At 40.7% G+C, this 18,700-nt stretch overlaps 1 pseudogene; it reads left to right on the plus strand.

The window, feature by feature from the left end:
* Positions 1 to 4,707: 4,707 nt before the first annotated feature.
* LOC126067937 (proline-rich protein 23B-like) lies at positions 4,708 to 5,521 on the plus strand (annotated as a pseudogene).
* Positions 5,522 to 18,700: the final 13,179 nt, after the last annotated feature.

Consider the following 18,700-nt stretch of genomic DNA (forward strand, 5'->3'; position numbering starts at 1 on the left):
CACTAATAAATATGTGAGACCTTTGTTTTGAAAAAAAAATTAAGAACTTCTGTTTATTAAAAGACACTATATCGGGAACAGGACAAGGATGCCCACTCCCATCACTGCTATTCAACAGTCTTAGCCAGAGCAATTAGGAAAGAAAAAGAAAGAAAAAATATCTCGACTGGAATGGAAGAAGTAAAACTATCTTGATTTGCAGTTGACGTGATCCTACTTATAGAAAATCCCAAAGAATCCACAAGAAAGCTACTAAGGTTAAGAAATGAATTCAGCAAAGTTGAGGGTACGAGGTCAACACACAAAAATCTATACACCAGCAATGAGCAACATGAAAAGGACATTAAGAAAACAATTCCATTTAGAATAGCATCTAAAATAACAAAATATCTAGGAATAAATTTAACCAAGGAAGTAAAAACTTATACACTAAGAACTGTAAAACATTGCTGAAAGAAATTGAAGAAGACCTAATAACTGGAAGGACATTCCATGGTCATGGATTGGCAGACTTAATTTTGTTAAAATGTCAATACAACCCAAAGTGATCTATAGATTCAATGCAACCCCTATCAAAATTCCAATGAATTCTTTGCAGAAATGTAAAAACCAATCCTCAAATTTATAAGGAATTACAAGGGGCCTTGAATACCCAAAGCAATCTTGAGAAAGAAAAACAAATAATGTACTATAAAAGCCACAGTAATCAAAATACTCTGTGCAGTGTAATGGATTTTTTTGGTGTGGCCTTTCTAGCCATAGTCTTGTAACTCCCACCCTGCTGATTGGGTGGAACTGTGTGATAGGGTAATTGTGGCCCACCAAGAGGATTGGTCAGTTTTGCCATCCCACTGGGCTTGAAATGAGCCACCCCAGAGTGGGAAAGAGAAGAGCCCACCTCCACCAAGGAAGGAGAGACCGGCAAGAGAGACCCACAGAAGATGGTGCAGTGGGCTTCCCAGCCTGCAGGGCAAGAAAGCTGAGTGCCTTTGGGCAGAGGCTGAGGGCCAAGGAGAAGCCTACGCCTGAACCATGAATATGGGACTTGCCAGCTTCCACAATCATATGAGCCATTTCCTTTCTATGGCTTGTATGGGAGGAAGAGTGCTGAGGGGACAGGGAGTAGTTGTTAGAGATGATGGAGTGGTATAGAAGCTTGGGAAAGTTGGATATTTGGGACATTTTTAACCTCCGCCTCAGAGGAACAAGCTTTGTATTGATCCTTATAAAAGAAATTATACGTTTAGCCTGGTATTGGTATAATGATAGACATATAGACCAATGGAATAGAATTGAGAGTCCAGAATAAACCTACATGTGAAAGGTCAATTGATTTTCAACAAGGGTGCTAGATCCATTCCATGCGGAAAGAATAGGCTCTTTAATAAATGGTGCTGGGACCACTGGATTTCTACATACAAAAGAATGAAGCTGGACCCATACCTCATATGATATACAAAAATTAACTCACAATGGATCAAAGGCCTAATTATAAGAATTAAAATCATAAAAGTCATAGAACAAAACATAGGGATAATGCTTCAGGATTTCATTTTTTTCAATGGATTCTTAGATATGACACCAAATGCAAAAGGAACAAAAGACAAGATAGATAATTGAATTTCATTAAAATTAAAAACTTTGGGGAATGAAAGGACTTTATCAATAAAGTGAAGAGAAAACTTACAGGATGGAGAAAATATTTGAGAACCATACAACAGATAAGAGTTTAGTATCTACAATATATAAGGATACCTACAACTCAATAGCAAAAAGACAAACAACCCAATATAAAAATGGGCAAAAACTTTGAATAGACATTTCTCCAAAGAAGATATACGAATGGCCAATAAGCACAAGAAAAAAATGTTCAACATCGTTTGTCATTAACCTGTTGCCATCTAATCAATTCTGACACATAGTGACCCTATAGGGCAGAGTATAACTGCCCCATAGGGTTTCCAAGGAGCCACTGGTGGATTCCAGCTGCCAACCTTTTGGTTAGCAGCCTGAGCTCGTAACCACTACACCACCAGGGCTCCTCATCAGTCATTCCAAAACCAAACCCACTGCTGTCGAGTCGATTCTGACTCATAGCCACCCTATAGGACAGAGTAGAACTGCCCGATAGAGTTTCCAAGGAGCGCCTGGTGGATTCGAACTGTTAACCTCCTGGTAAGCAGCCGTAGCACTTAACCATTATGCCACCAGGGTTTCCCATTAGGCAAATGCAAATCAAAACCACAATGAGATACTACTTCACCTCACTAAGATGGCTATTATCAGAAAAATGGAAAATAACAAGTGTTGAGAAGAATGGGGAGAAATTGGAAACTTCGTTCATGGCTGGTGGGAATGTAAAATGGTATACCACTGTGGAAAACGGTTTGGCATTTCCTCAAAATGTTAAACATAGGGTTACCATATGATCCAGCAATTCCACCCCTAGGTATAGACCCAAAAGAATTGAAAACAGAAATGCAAACAGATACTTGTGTACCAATGTTCATTACAGCACTATTCACAATAGCCAAAAGGTGGAAACAACCCAAGTGTTCATCAACAGATGAATAGATAAGCAAAACGAATGTATATATATATATATGTATGTGTACGTATATATATATATGTATGTGTACATATATATACACATATATATACACACACACACACACACACAAACTCTTTGCCATCGAGTGGATTCCGACTCATAGTGACCCTATTGGACAGAGCAGAACTGCCCTGGTTTGCAAGGCCATGGTCTTTACGGGGAGAACTGGTGGCACAGTGGTTAAGAGCTTGGGTGCTAACCAAAATCTTGGCAGTTGGAATCCACCAGCTGCACCTTGGAAACCCTATGGGGCAGTTCTACTCTGTCCTATAGAGTAGCTAAGAGTCTTCCAACTTGGGATTAATATTTAGGGACGCAGACTGCCATGTCCTTCTCCAGCAGAGAGGCTAGTGGGTTTGAACTTCCACCAACTAGAAATTCCAAGTCTAGGTGATTTTCATAAGCATATGGCTAAATGGAAACCCTGGTGGCTCAGTGGTTAAGTGCTACAGCTGCTAACCAAGAGGTCGGCAGTTCAAATCCGCCAGGCGCTCCTTGGAAACTCTATGGTGCAGCTCTACTCTGTTCTATAGGGTCGCTGTGAGTCGGAATCGACGGCAGTGGGTTTGGTTTGGGTTTATGGTTAGTCAAGACTTCTGTTTTTAAAGTTAAATAAGTCTGTATTTGATCCATATCCAACATAAACCAGGTACAGTTGATTCTCATTATTTGTGGGTTTCCTACTTTCAAATTTACCTATTCACTAAAAATATGTGGTTGCTTTTGCCAACATTAGCAGGCATGCACATGCTCAGAGATGCTAAAAATTCCCAGCTGAGGTCCAGCAAGGCTGATTGGGTAGTCACTAACTCAATTGTTTGTAGGAACATTATTGAACACAACCACCAGAAATAAGGAAAATCGGTTGTGTTTAATTTTGTGAAATTTCCTTCCCTCCTCTGAACCTCACTTGTAAAGACTGAATAAACTAAATTTTAACACTCAATATATATGACCGGACAAACAGTAAGTTTGAATACAAAGAGTTAAAACCGTATGATTATATTTTGTTTATGTTATTATGAATAATTATCAACACAGCCTGGCCTCCAACAAAAAAGCTGCAGTTTCACTTTATTAATTTGAGAAAAAAAAAAACCCTTTTACAATGTTGAATTTGCATTTCTAATTTTTCTCATGAATGAAAATTTTAAGACGCATGTGGGTGGAAGATTTCATTTTGCAGGGGGAGGAGTGATGGGATAAAGCTCTTTATCATACCCTCTTGGAAAATCTTAGATGTCAGACTTAAGGCTACTTCTAGAAGCATGAGGGCAGTGGTGGTTCAATGGTGGAATTCTCTCCTTCCATAGGTACCCGGGTTTTGATTCCCTCAGTTTCCCTGTTGCTATGATGCTGAACAGGTTTGGGGCGAGCTTCCAGGAGCTTCTTACTCTGGAAGGCCTGGTGTTCTAGTACTTCTGAAAATCAGCCAGTGAAAACCCTATGGATCACAGCAATCTGATCCCCAACCTGTCACAAGGATGGTGCAGTTGGGTTTTGCGCGGGATAATCATTGAGTCTGGTCGGAGACAAGAGGGCAGCTAACAACAACTTTTAAACGCAAGAAAGTTTATGAGATTGTGATTTGGGTATTTATTTTCCAAGAATAAAAAGCAATAAAGACTATTTAGCCTCTTACGAGATTGTGATTTGGTATTTATTTTCCAAGAATAAAAGCAATAAAGACTATTCGGCCTCTTAAAGGGAATCCAAGGAGAAGTCCCTTACAGACCTTTTCAAAACCTCCCTGATTTTTGGACAGTACCAATCCCCCTCTAGGCCACTGCAGGGACGGAACATTGGCAGGAAACGTCGAGGTAGTCTCAGGACCCCTGACATCTCAGGTAATTGACAGCCGGTGACCATCTGGGTTGGAGTAAAGAAGCCAGAAGATTCATTCGAAAGCTCTGGGCTCCGCTGTTCCCCGAGTGCAGCTCTCCCAGAATCCGGGACTGCAGACCTCCCGGGAGGCGCGCCCGGGAACCTCCAAGGACTGGCTCCTCAACAGACCTCAGCCGGTCTCGCCTGACCTCAGAGACTCGTCGCCGCACCAAGGCTGATTCCCCCGCGCCCTGCGCTCTCCATCAGGCCCCATGATCTCCGTCCGCAGCGCCACGGAGGTGATGATAGGCAGCCAGCCCCGCAGCCCCAGCCCCTGCCCAGCGCCCTGGTGGGGGCTTCAAACCGCGGGACCCCGCCCGGCCAAGCGCCTCCGATGGGAGGAGCCCGAGGTCCAGCCTGGGCAGTCAAGGACCGCGGGCGACCTCACCTCCGTGGTGGTCCTGGCCACGGGCTGTGCTCTGCCGGTGCCCCTGCGCGACGCCTACCTGGTGCTGGAGCCCGCGCCCGCGTCCGTCCTGCGGGTGTCCCTCGGGAACCACACCCTCATCCTGGTCCACGAGGCCCTCCTGGACCCGGTCGTCGAAGACTCGAGAGGGGAGAGCGACTCGTCTGTCAGTCTGGAACTGGGCTCTTTCCTGACAGTTCCCGGGGGCGACATCGCCGTCGAACTGGGATCCTTCTGCGCATCTGCCTCGGAGACCGCCGCCCACGCAGAGGAGGAGGTGAACCCCGAATTCCTGCAGCTCCGAATCCGACCCTCAGGCGAGCTCAGTCGCTGGGCTCCGACCCTCCGCTAGAAGAGTCCCCAGTCCCTGCCCCATCCCAGAACCCTCACCTCGCGCCCCCATCCCTAGTCCAGAGAGACTCTCTCCACACCCCTGCTTCCACCTGGACTCCCACCATCTGGGGCCCTTCCCCAACTCACCGCTCCAACCTCTACCCCCCTCTCCGAGACCAGGCCCCCACAAGGGCCCCAAGAGCTTTCCCCGCCCTACGTGCAAGGCCCCAGAGATTCCTGTTCCAAGAATTAACCTCTCCCAACAATCCCTTAACCACCTCCTCTAAACCCAAAGCCAAATCAAACCCAGTGCCGTCGAGTCGATTCCGACTCAGAGCGACCCTATAGGACAGAGTAGAACTGCCCCATAGAGGTTCCAAGGAGGGCTTGGCGGATTCAAACTGCCGACCCTTTGGTTAGCAGCCATAGCACTTAACCACTACGCCACCAGGGTTTCCATCTAGGGACCCTAATAAACCGAAAAACCAAACCGGTTGCCTGGTGTTGAATCCGACTTACAGTAACTGCATCTACTGAAACCCACTGTAAGCAAATCCTACCACCCAGGGATGGAGCATCTTCATTCGTGAACAGTTACAGCCTGTGTTTGCGCAGAATTCCGTGACAATAGCAGGCTATGACATAAAAAGAAAAAGGAGATTTTGCTAAGTATCTTTCAGAGAGAGAAACAAACAAAAACCTGTTGCCCTGAAGTCTATTCTGACTCATGGCAATCCCACCTGTTACAGAGTAGCACTGCTTCATAAGGGTTTCTTGACTGTAATCTTTACAGAAGCAGATTGCCAGGCCTTTCTTCCACAGCATCACTGGATGAGTTCAAACTGCCAACCTTTACATTGAAAGTCACAAGCAAACCTCTTGCACTACCCAGGAAACTTTAGGAAGGAGAGTAGACCACAGGTAGCAGACAATGGATTTTCACACCCCTTTGCCTCTTTTTTGCCTCTGCTGGTTTGCTGTGTTTCTTCCAACTCCATCGCCTTCAGCCAACTCCATTCTCCCTGTTTCACCCCTCCTCTTGCTTCAAACTCATCTCAGTTTTTCCCCAATTTATCTTTTTTCCTCATCACCTCCCATGCCTCTCTTCTTTTTCACCAGGCCAGGTTTTGTTTTGTTTGTAATTATGAATTTACCTTTATGACTTCCTCAATATCTCTGAGGTCCTCCTGATCATTGATTTCATTATTTCTCTCTTTCTTCTTGCTTACCTTAACACCTTTACCTGGACTTGGCATCCAGATAAATGTGCACTGAATAAATAAATGAATAAATGACACATTGTAGTGCATTTGGACTTTTTGGAATTTTTTTTCTAAATTTTAAAAAAATGTCCTAAAAGTTTTATCTAAAATTAAAATGGAAAAAAGTGAAAACGATATTTAATGGGAGGAGGAAGGGAGGAAGCTATAATATTGTTTCATTCCAGAAGCAGTCTGTACAGTACAATAGATACTCCTGTACTTTAACAACCAAATGGGTGCTTCCAAATTTCGTGGCAGTTTGGGCTTCACCTTGATTTTCCCTCAGGGAAATGTTGTCATGCTCTTTGATCCTCATACCCAGTTGCCTTTCCTCCCCATTCTCAGAAGATTCCCCTCACACCTGGAATTTGCTGGGGATCACTCCAGTCAACATAAATGCTACACATTAATATATACAGGTATAAATTTTTAAGCAGCATTTATGTTGTTTGTGGACAACTAAATTTACATAAGACATTACATACTTTAGTTTACTTTTTTCTCAACTTAATTTTTTTAAATCATGACACATATACTTCATTTCTCCTAGACTTCAGTTTCCCTTATATAAATATGCCATATTTTATGTATTCATTAATTAATGGATATTTGTGTTTACAGTTTTTACTATTACAAACAAGGCTGTAATAAACATCCTCAGACATCTTCTTATGCACCTGGGGAAGAGTTTCTCTAGGAAATATATCTTGAAGTTGTACTGATGAGAGTCATGATACACGTAAATTTAGATTTTACTAGATAAGACAAATTGTTCTCAAGAATGATGGCAACAGTTTAAACAATCTTTAGCCATCTTTTACCACACCATATCACAGACTCTAAATTGTCAGTCAGTTGGGTGAAAAATGGTATCTTATTTTAAAATTTGCATTTTCCTAAATACTGGTAAGATAATTCAACTTTTCCGGTGTACCAGGAGTAAGTAAGATTTTTAAAAATAATTTCAGATATATTTTTGGAGTTTGTAAATCTTGCTGTCTTTCAATCTCCCACATGTCAAATCTAAAGGCTTCAATCCTTTCAGTCGGAAGGACAGATTGGAGTCTGAAAGCTGATCCTTTTTGTCTACTGCTAGACAGATATCGTGAGAATCAAACTTTCTTCAGGCAGAAAAGTTATGTTTTAATTTCTTAAGGAGCCTTTAAATATCAAAAGTAAAGTCTGGAGATCTGAACAAAGAGTTTTAATAGAAACCATTCTGCAGAGGAGTGAGGAGTTCTAACTGCACAAGAACAGAAAGAGAAAAAGACCACACTTTCCCAAGTGTAGTCCCTAGGGGGTGCAAACAGTACACTCGGCTGCTAACCAAAAGGTTGGAGGTTCGAGTCTACCCATACGTGCCTCAGAAGAGAGGCCTGGTGATTTACTTTCAAAAAATCAGCCATTTAAAACCCTGTGGAGCACAGTTCTACCCTGAGACACATGAGGTCACCATGAGTCAGAATCAACTCAACAGCAACTGGTTTGGTTTTTTTCTCAAGTGTAGGATATGGAAAAGGGAAGAGGAAAAGAATAGGGAATATAAGCGTGTATCAAAACTTTCTGCTTCTATGGGTCAAAATCCTTAGTTGAGTAGGAAGCTAAGAAAAGAGGCTTTTTGCCTTACTTTTTTCTTTTTTTCCCATTTAAGATTCTGTGGAAAGCTAAGATGGCGGATGGTTCTCAGGCCAGTAAGTTGCTTCCTATATCCAGCCACCATCTTGAGGAGACGCAAAGGGAGACGGAGGGAATCCAAACAGGGAGCATTTACTGAAAAGTGCCTGTGTAATCTGAAGGAGAATTAGAACCAAACAGATCTAGGATTCATTTATCTGACAAGTTTTTCCCAGCCCCAAATCCCCCAAACCAGTGAGATGGGGGCTCAGGAGAAATATGAAATCAATTAAGTAAAATAAAGAAGTTGCATTTTCTTTACACAACTGAGTAGAAATGTATTTATTTTATTGTCTGTTTACATCCTTGATCCATTTTTCTATCAGATCTACTGGAATTTTCCTTATTCATTTGAATTTTTTTTTTTACTTTAAAGATAACCAATACCAGTTGCCATAAAGTCACTTCTGACTCGTGGAGACCCCATGTGCTATAGAGTAGAACTACACTCATTAGAGTTTTCATGGCTGTGACCTTTTGGAAGCAGATCACCAGGCCTTTCTTCCCAGGCTTCTCTGGGTGAGTTCAAACTGCCAAACTTTCAGTTAGTAGCCAAGCACTTAACTACTGGCACCACCCAGGAACTCATATTCAAGATACTAATCCTCCATTATATGTCTTGTCCAGTGTTCTGTTTTTTTTTTTAACCTGTTTAACTATATATCCAAACCAAACCAAACTCATGGTCCCCAGGTCCATTCTAACTCATAGTAACCCTATAGAACAGAGTAGAACTGCCCCATAGGGTTTCCAAGACCATAAATCTTTACAGAAGCAGACTGCCACATCTTTCTCCTGCAGAGAAGCTAAAAAAAAAATAAAAAATAAAAAAGCTAGTGGGTTTGAAATTACAACCTTTGGGTTAGCAGCCCAGCACTTAACCACTGTGCCACCAGGGATCTTTTTAACTATACAGGCCTTTTTAATTTTCATACAGAGAAATTTTACAATCTTTTCTTTAATGCTTTGTATTTTTGTGTTAATTTCCAAGATAGGTCATAAAGATATCCTTCACTCTCTGCTGTAGTTTTAAAGTTTTTGGTTTTTTTTCTTTTTTTCCATCTCAGATATTTAATACATTAGGATTTCATTTTTGTATATAGTTTCAAGTTGTGGTTGTTGTTAGGTGCAGTCAGATCTGTTCCAACTCATGGCGACCCTATATATAACACAACAAAACACTGCCAGGTCCTGTGTCATCCTCACAATCATTGTTATGTTTCAGCCCATTGTTGTAGCCACTGTGTCAATCCATCTCATCTAGGGTCTTCCTCTTTTTTGCTGACCCTCTACCTTATTAAGCATGATGTCCTTCTCCAGGGACTGGTTCCTTCTGATAACATGTCCAAAGTACTTGAGATGAAGTCTCATCATCCTCACTTCCAAGGAGCACTCTGGCCATACTCATTCCAAGACAGACTTGTTCATTCTTCCGGCAGTCCACGGTATATTCACTATTCTTTGCTGACACCATAATTCAAAGACATTAATTCTTCTTTGGTCTTTTTTATTCATTGTCCAGCTTTTGTATGCACATAAGGCGATTGGAAATATTACGGCTTGGGTCAGACACACCTTAGCCCTCAAAGTGACATCTTTGCTTTCCAACACTTTAAAGACGTCTGTTGCAGCAGATTTGCCCAACGCAATACGTCATTTGATTTCTTGACTGCTGCTTCCATGGGCATTGATTGTGGATCCAAGTAAAATGAAATCTTTGACAACTTTACTATTTTCTCCATTTATCATGATATTGCTTACTGGTCCATTTGTGAGGATTTTGTTTTCCTTATGTGGAGGTGTCTTAGCACCTAGTGTTGCTATAACAGAAACACCACAAGGGGATGGCTTTAAAAAGAGAAATTTATTCTCTCACAGTCTAGTAGGCCTCAAGTCCAAATTCAGGACATCGACTCCAGGAGAAGGCTTTCCTTCTGTGTCGGGCCTGGAGGAAAGTCCTTGTCATCAATCTTCCATTGGTCTGGGAGCATCTCAGTGAAGGAATCTCGGGTCAAAAGGATGCACTCTGCTCCCAGCGCAGCTTTCTTGGTGGTTTGAGGTCCCCATGTCTCTCTGCTTACTTCTTTCTTTTACATCTCAAAAGAGATTGGCTTAAGACACTATCTAGTCTCGTAGATCTCATCAATATACCTGTCACCAGAGGTGTAATCCATATTGAAGGCAGAAGTCTTTGATCTTCATCAGTAAGAGCTTCAAGTCCTCTTCACTTTCAGCAAGTAAGGTTGTGTCATTTGTGTATTGCTGGTTGTTAATAAGACTTCGTACAATCCTGATGCCATGTTTTTCTTCATATAGTCTAGCTTCTCAGATTATTTGCTCACGATACAGATTGAATAACTATGGTAAAACTATACAACCCTGATGCACACCTTTGCTGATATTAAACCATGCAGTATCCCATTGTTCTGTTTGAACGACTGCCTCTTAGTCTTTGTACAGATTCAACATGAACACAATTAAGTGTTCTGGAATTCCCATTCTTCACAATGCTATCCGTAATTTGTTATGATCCACACAGTTGAAAGCCTTTGCATAGTCAATAAAATGCAGGTAAACATCTTTTCTGGTATTCTCTGCTTTCAGCCAAGATCCATCTGACATCAGCAGTGATATTCCTTGTTCCATTTTCTCTTCTGAATTTAGCTTGAATTTCTGGCAGTTCCGTGTCAGTGTACTGCTGCACCCATTTTTTGAATGGTCTTCAGCAAAATTTTATTTGTATGTTACATTAATGATATTATTTGATAATAATATCTTGTGCCCCTTCCAAAGAAAGGTGATCCACATTCTGTTGGATCACCTTTTTTTGGAAGGGGCACAAATATGAACCTCTTCGAGTAGTTTGGCCAGGTAGCTGTCTTCCAAATTTCTTGGCAAAGAAAAGTGAGTGCCTCCAGCCCTGCATCCATTTGTTGAAACATCTCAGTTGGTATTCCATCAACCCCCGGAGTCTAGTTTTTCACCAGTGCCTTCAGTGCACCTCGGACTTCTTCTTTCTTGATCATACACTATGTCTTGAAATGACTGAACATTGACCGGTTCTTTTCGGTACAGTTGTTCTCTGTATTCCTTTCATCTTCTTTTGTTGCGTCCTGCATTGTTCAATATTTTGCCCATAGAATCCTTCAAAATTGCAACTCAAGGCTTGAATTTTTTCTTCAGTTCTTTCAGTTTGAGAAATGCCGAGCATGCTCTTCCCTTTTGGTCTTCTAACTCCGGGTCTCTGAACATTTCATTATAATACTTTACTTTGTCCTCTGAAGCCACCTTTTAAAATCAGCTCTTCTACTTCATCATTTCTCCCCTTTGCTTTAGCTACTGTACGTTCAAAAGCAAGTTTCAGAGTTTCTTCTGACACTCATTTTGGTCTTTGCGTTCTTTCCCGCCTTTTTAATGACCTCTTGCTTTCTGCAAGTATGATGTCCTTGATGTTATCCCACAGTTCATCTGGTCTTTGGTTATCAGTGTTCAGTGTGTCAAATCTATCCTTGAGATGGTCAAGATATACAGGTGGGATATACTCAAAGTCATGTTTTGGTTCTCGTGGACCTGTTTTTGTTTTCTTCAGCCTCAATTTGAACTTGTGTATGAGTGGTCAGTTCTGCAGTCAGCCTCTGGCCTTCTTCTGACTGACAATACTGAGCTTCTCCATGGTCTCTTTCCACAGATATAGTCAATCTGATTTTTGTGTTTTCCATCTGGTGATGTCCACATGTATAGTCACCATTTATGTTGTTGAAAAAAGGTATTTGTAATGAAGAAACCATTGGTCTTGCAAAATTCTATCATGCAATCTCCAGGGTTGTTTCTATCATCAAGGCCATATTTTCCATCTACAGGCCCTTCTTTATGTCCAAATTTCACATTCCAATCACCAGCAATTGTCAATGTATCCTGATTGCATGTCGGATCAATTTCACACTGCAGATGTTGGCAAAAATCTTCAGTTTCCTCATCTTTGGCATTAGTGGTTTGTGCATAAATTTGAATAATACTCTTATTAACTGGTCTTCCTTATAGGCATATGGATATTATCCTATCACTGACAGCATTGTACTTCAGGGTACATCTTGAAATGTTCTTTTTGACAATGAATGTGACACCCTTCTTCTCCAATTTGTCATTCCTGCATAGTTGACCACGTGATTTTTCTGATTCAAAATGGCCAATACCATTTCCACTCACTAATGCCTAGGATATTCATCTTCATGTGCTCCATTTCATTTTTGACGACTTCCACTTTTCCTAGATTCATACTTTATACACTCCACATTCCAATTATTAGTGGATGTTTGTAGCTATTTCTTTGCATTTTGAATTGTATCACATCAACAAATGAAAGTCCTAAAAGCTTCACTCCATCCACATCATTAAGTTCAACTCTACAGTACTTTGAAGAGGCAGCTCTTTCCCAGTCTTATTTCAAGCATCTTCCAACAGGAGGGACTCATCTTCCAGCACTATATCAGACAATGTTCTACTGTTATTCACTAAGTTTTCTCTCACAAATTTTTTCAGAAGTAGACTGCCAGGTCCTCCTTCCAAGTCAGTCTTAGTCTGGAAGCTCTGCTGAAACTTGTCCACCATGGGTGCCCTAGATGGTATTTGAAATACCAGTGGCATACCTTCCAGTATCACAGCAATATGCAAGTCACCACAGTACAACAAACTGATAGACATGTGGTGGTAACTTGAAGTAGGCATATAATTTTTTTCAGATGGAAAGCCATTGCCCCCAAATCAGTTATTGAATAGTCCTTTTTTTCCCTATTAATTTATAATGCCAATTCTGTTCTACGCCAATTTCTACCATGTAAGAGCAAACTAAAGGCATTTTTCAAGTAAGCAAAAACTAAATGAATTTCCACACCAAACCTTTATTAAAGGATATCCTAAATTATTAACTTCAAGTGGAAAAACAGTGATACCAAGGTGAAACTTCTGAGAATAAGAAAGAAAAATGAAGAACAATGAGAATGGTAAATATCTGGGTATATCTAAATGAACAATGGCTGGCTAAAACATTAATAATATCTTGAGGGGATAAAAACAAAACAAACTAAGAGTTGAGAGAAGGGTAACGGCATTGATTAGCTAGAGACTTTATTAAATATAGACTATAATGTGTTAAGTACACTAGAATGTGTGCTGTAGTATATAGGATCCCCCCCCCCTTTGCCACAGACAGATTCCGACTCATAGTTGCCCTGTAGGACAGAGTAGAACTGCCCCAAAAGGTTTCTGAGGCTGTAAATCTTTACAGAATCAGACTGCCACATCTTCCTCCCAAATATATAAGAATATAACTGACTGGAAGAGATCCAAATTTATGCCTACTCCCAAGAAAGGTGAGCCAACCAACTATGGAAATTATAGAACAATATCATTAATATCACACGCAAGCAAAATTTTGCTGAAGATCATTCAAAAATGGCTGCAGCAGTGTATAGACAGGGAACTGCTAGAAATTCAGGTTGGTTTCAGAAGAGGACATGGAACCAGGGATATCATTGCTGATGTCAGATAGATCCTGGCTGAAAGCAGAGAATACCAGAAGGATGTTTACCTGTGTTTTATTGACTATGTAAAAGCATTCAACTGTGTGGATCATAACAAATTATGGTTAACATTGGGAAGAATGGGAATTCCAGGACACTTAATTGTGCTCATGAGGAACCTTTACATAGATCAAGAGGCAGTCGTTTGGACAGAACAAGGGATACTGATTGGTTTAAAGTCAGAAAAAGTGTGCATCAGGGTTGTATTCTTTCATCATACCTATTCAATCTGTATGCTGAGCAAATAATATGAGAAGCTGGACTATATGAAGAAGAACAGGACATCAGGATTGGAGGAAGAGTCATTAACAACCTGCATTATGCAGATGACACAACCTTGCTTGCTGAAAGTGAAAATGACTTGAAGCACTTACTAATGAAGATCAAAGACCACAGCCTTCAGTATGGATTGCACCTCAACATAAAGAAAACAAAAATCCTCACAACTGGACCAATGAGCAACATCATGATAAATGGAGAAAAGACTGAAGTTGTCAAGGATTTCATTTTATTTGGATCCATAATCAACAGCCATGGAAGCAGCAGTCAAGAAATCAAGAGATGCGTTGCATTGGGTAAATCTGCTGCTAAGGACCTCTTTAAAGTATTGAAGAGCAAAGATGTCACCTTGAAGACTAAGGTGGGCCTGATCCAAGCCATGTTGTTTTCAGTCGCATCATATGCATGTGAAAGCTGGACAATGAATAAGGAAGACTGAAGAAGAATTGATGCCTTTGAATTGTGGTGTTGGTGAAGAATATTGAATATACCACGGGCTGCCAAAAGAACAAACCTATTGTAGAAGATGTACAACTGGATGCTCCTTAGAAGCAAGGATGGTGAGACTGTGTCTTACATACTTTGGACATGTTGTCAGGAGGAGTCAGTCCCTGGAGAAAGACATCATGCTTGGCAAAGCACAGGGTCAGTGGAGAAGAGGAAGACCCTCAACGATGTGAATTGACACAATGGCTGCAACAATGAGCTCAAGCATAGCAACAATTGTAAAGATGGCGCAGGGCTGGGCAGTGTTTCCTTCTGTTGTGCACAGGGTCGCTATGAGTTGGAACCAACTCGACAGCACCTAACAACAACCCCGTTGCCATCGAGTGGATTCCAACTTATAGCGACCTATAGGACAGAGTAAAACTGCCCCATAGAGATTGCAAGGAGCTACTGGTTGATTCTAACTGCTGACCTTTTGGTTAGCAGTCAAACATTTAACCACTGCACCACCAGGGCTCTATAGGAATATACAGAATAAATTTAAAAAAGAGAGTAAATAAATTTCAAATTAACAGAGGTAACATGCAATGATAAACATTCAATTAATCCAAAAGAGGCAAGAGAGGTAGAGAAAAAAATAGAAGCAACTGGACAAAATAAATTGGTAGAATTAAACTCCAACATATCAGTAGTAATATTAAGTGTAAATAGACTAAATGCTCCAGTTAAAAGAAAAAATTGTGAAACTGCATTTTACAAATCAAATATTGTGTTATTTACAAGAGATAATCTAAAACATAAGATTGAATAAAAAAGGATATATCTTTCAATACTAGTTAAAAGAAAGGTGATATAGCTATATTATTATTAGATTAAATAAACCAAATGGGGATGAAAAGTATTACTAGAAGTAAAGAGGGTTACTTGCTAATGATAAAAAAATTTACTACAATGATGTAGCAATTCTGAGTTTGTATACACACAGTAGCCTAAAAACACATAAAAAAAAAATTAGAGTAACCAATAACGTAACTAACCCATTTAACATAATAAACACAGTAATTGATAAAACAAAGAGTCAAAAAATTAGCAAGGATATTGAAGATCTGAACAACACAATTGACCCAATGAACAAATTTAGAATCTTGGCTCTACACATTTTTTTCAGATGCACACAGATATATAAACTGGCCACATATTGGCCCATAAGCAAGTACCAAAAACTTCAAAGGGTAAAAATCATACAGGACATATTCTCTGACTACAATGTAATTCAGTGAAAAAACAATAACAAAAAATAAATCTAGAAATTGCCAAATGGTGGGAAATTAATAAATACACTTCTAGGGGACAAGATGGTGGAGTAGTCAGATGTTTCCAACAGTCCCTATTACAACAAACAACTGAAAAAACAAGCGAACCAATTATATATATGACAAGCTAAGAGCCTTGAACATCAAAGGTAAAGTTTTAAGTAATCGGACTGAGCAGAAGATGAGCGGGGGCGGGGGGAGAGACAGCTCAGAAGCAGCAAGATGTTGCCGGGCCTGACTCAGCAGGAACAGACACTCCGCAGCCCTGATCTGCTGGCACAACCACGGTGGGGCTGACAGTAGTGCTTGGGATGCATTTTCCACAGCAGGTGAGAGCGAGTGGCACAGGATCTACTCACACCTCTGGAATCAGTGAGCAAGAGTGCTCCTGGCAAAAGATAAATACTTGCATCTAATTTACCACGTGGACCAAAAAGCACCCCTTTTGAAAGAACTCTCTCCCGTTTATCTGATCCTTCCTGCCTCTGCTCCAGCCCCCCAAGCCGGCTTCAGTGGTGGCGGCTTTCCCTGGGCCTGATATAGGTGCTGCTGTGCATTCTGAGTCATTCTCCCGGCCTTGGAGAAGGAATAAACTAACAAATGGGGAAAAATAATCTGCTGACTCCTCTAACCTGGGAACTCAGGGCAAAAACGGCTCCTTTGCTTGGGCACAAGCACAAGTGGTCCATGGATTTTGAATGACTTTCACCGCTGCATGGACCTGTGTGGTCCCATTTCAGCAGCTGAGGCCCTCCTTGTACAGTACAATGGTGTACGTGCCTGAAGTTTGACTTCAAATGTTTCATCTGTGAGGCAGAAAGGTAGGTTTTTAATGTTTGACACTGCTTTGCCTATTAAGCACCTACCCACATCAGGGGCCTGAGGACTGGTGGCTCCATCAACACCACCTAGCCACCTGCAAAAGGGATCCGAGGATAAGTGGTGACTCCCAGTCCTGACAGACAAAAGAACTGGGTGCCCACAGTCTGTCTGAAAAGCCAACCCACCTGTGTGTTCCAGGAAACAGGGACGTGCTTTCCTCACACACACTCAGGGGATGGTTGTCAGCCCCCTGCTTTGCTCAAAATGTGACTCCCTGCTGCAGCTAGATACCTGTGCCTACACCAGTCACCCCTGCTCCTCTAAGATCATAGGTGAGAGCCTGCACCACACACTTTGTGGCCAACTACCTCAACATCTGAGCTGAATACATACAAGAAAAGTGAATGGACTCCTGGGCTCATATACCTGGTAACAGCTCTAGCCATCTGGTTACAGTACCTAAGAGCTTCAAAGGCACCAATAATCAAACTAGTTCACTTGAGTAGCCTACTTGGGCATTTCAAAACAAAACAAAGCAAAGAAGGTAGGACACAGTAAGCAAACACAAAATAAATTAATACGATAACTTATAGATGGCTCAGACAGCCATCAATATCAAATCACATAAAGAAGCAGACCATAATCGCTTCAACAAGTTCCCGAAACAAAGAATCAAGGAATCTTCCAGACAAAGATATATCGCTGGAATTACCAGAGGTAGAATACAAAAGATTAATATACAGAATTCTTCAAGAGATCAGGAAGAAGACCAGGCAAAATGCAGAACAAGACAAGGAACACACAGATAAGGCAGTGGAGGAAATTAAGGTTATTCAAGAGCATAATGACAAATTTAATAGGCTTCAAGAATCCACAGAGAGACACCAAAGAGAAATTCGGAAGATTTACAATACAATTTCAGACTTAGACAACTCAATAGGAACTCAGAGGAGCAGAATTGAAGATATTGAAGTCAGAATTAGTGAGACTGAAGATAAAACACTTGGCACCAATATATTCGAAGAAATATCAGATAAAAGAACTTTTAAAAAATGTTAAAAAAAGTGAACGGACTCCTAGGCTTACTTACATGATAACAGCTCTAGCCATTATGTGAAACACTAAGAATTATGTGAGACTCTATCAAGAGAAATAACCAATGAATGACTGGAGTACCAGAACAGGGAGGGATAACAGAAAATACAGAGAGAATTGTTGAAGATTTGTTGGCAGAAAACTTCCCTGGTATCATTAAAAATGACAAGATATCTATCCAAGATGCTCATCTAACCACACAAGGTAGATCCCAAAAGAAAGTCACCAAAACATATTATAATCAAAGTTGCCAAAACCAAAGATAAAGAGAGAATTTTAAGAGTGCCTAGGAATAAGTGAAAAAAGCCAGCTACAAAGAAGAGTCAATAAGAATAAACTCAGACTACTCAACAGAAACCATGCAGGCAAGGCAATGCGATGACATATATAAAGCGCTGAAGGAGAAAAATTGCCAGCCAAGAACCATATATCCAGCAAAACTGCCTCTCAAATATGAAGGCAAAATTAGGATGTTTCCAGATAAACAGAAGTTTAGGGAATTTGCAAAAACCAAACCAACACTACAAGAAAAACTAATGGGAATTCTCTGGTTAGAAAATCAACAATATCAGATATCAACTTAACACTAAAACACAGGACAAAGCAACCAGATGTCAACCCAGATAGGGAAATAACAAAAATAAATCAATATTTAAAAACACTCAAAACAGGGAATCAGGGATATCATTATGTAAAAGAGGGACTAAATAGTCACAGATCTTCCATACGGAGAGGAATTATGGCAATATAGGGAAAAACAAGTTAGGTTTAAACTTAGAAAAATAGGGGTAAATATTAAGGTAACCACAAAAAAGACTAACAATCCTATGCATAAAAAAAAAAACAAGAAAAACATAAAGACTCAGCAAAAACAAAATCGACTACAATGAAAAAGAGGAACGTACAATTTACAAAGAAAAACTACTCAGCACAAAAAAAAGTGGGGAGGTGGGGCCAAGACTGTGGAGAAGTCAGATGCATCTGGTGATCCTTCT

Source organism: Elephas maximus, chromosome 26, assembly GCF_024166365.1.
Source record: "Elephas maximus indicus isolate mEleMax1 chromosome 26, mEleMax1 primary haplotype, whole genome shotgun sequence".
NCBI classification, from domain to species: domain Eukaryota; kingdom Metazoa; phylum Chordata; class Mammalia; order Proboscidea; family Elephantidae; genus Elephas; species Elephas maximus.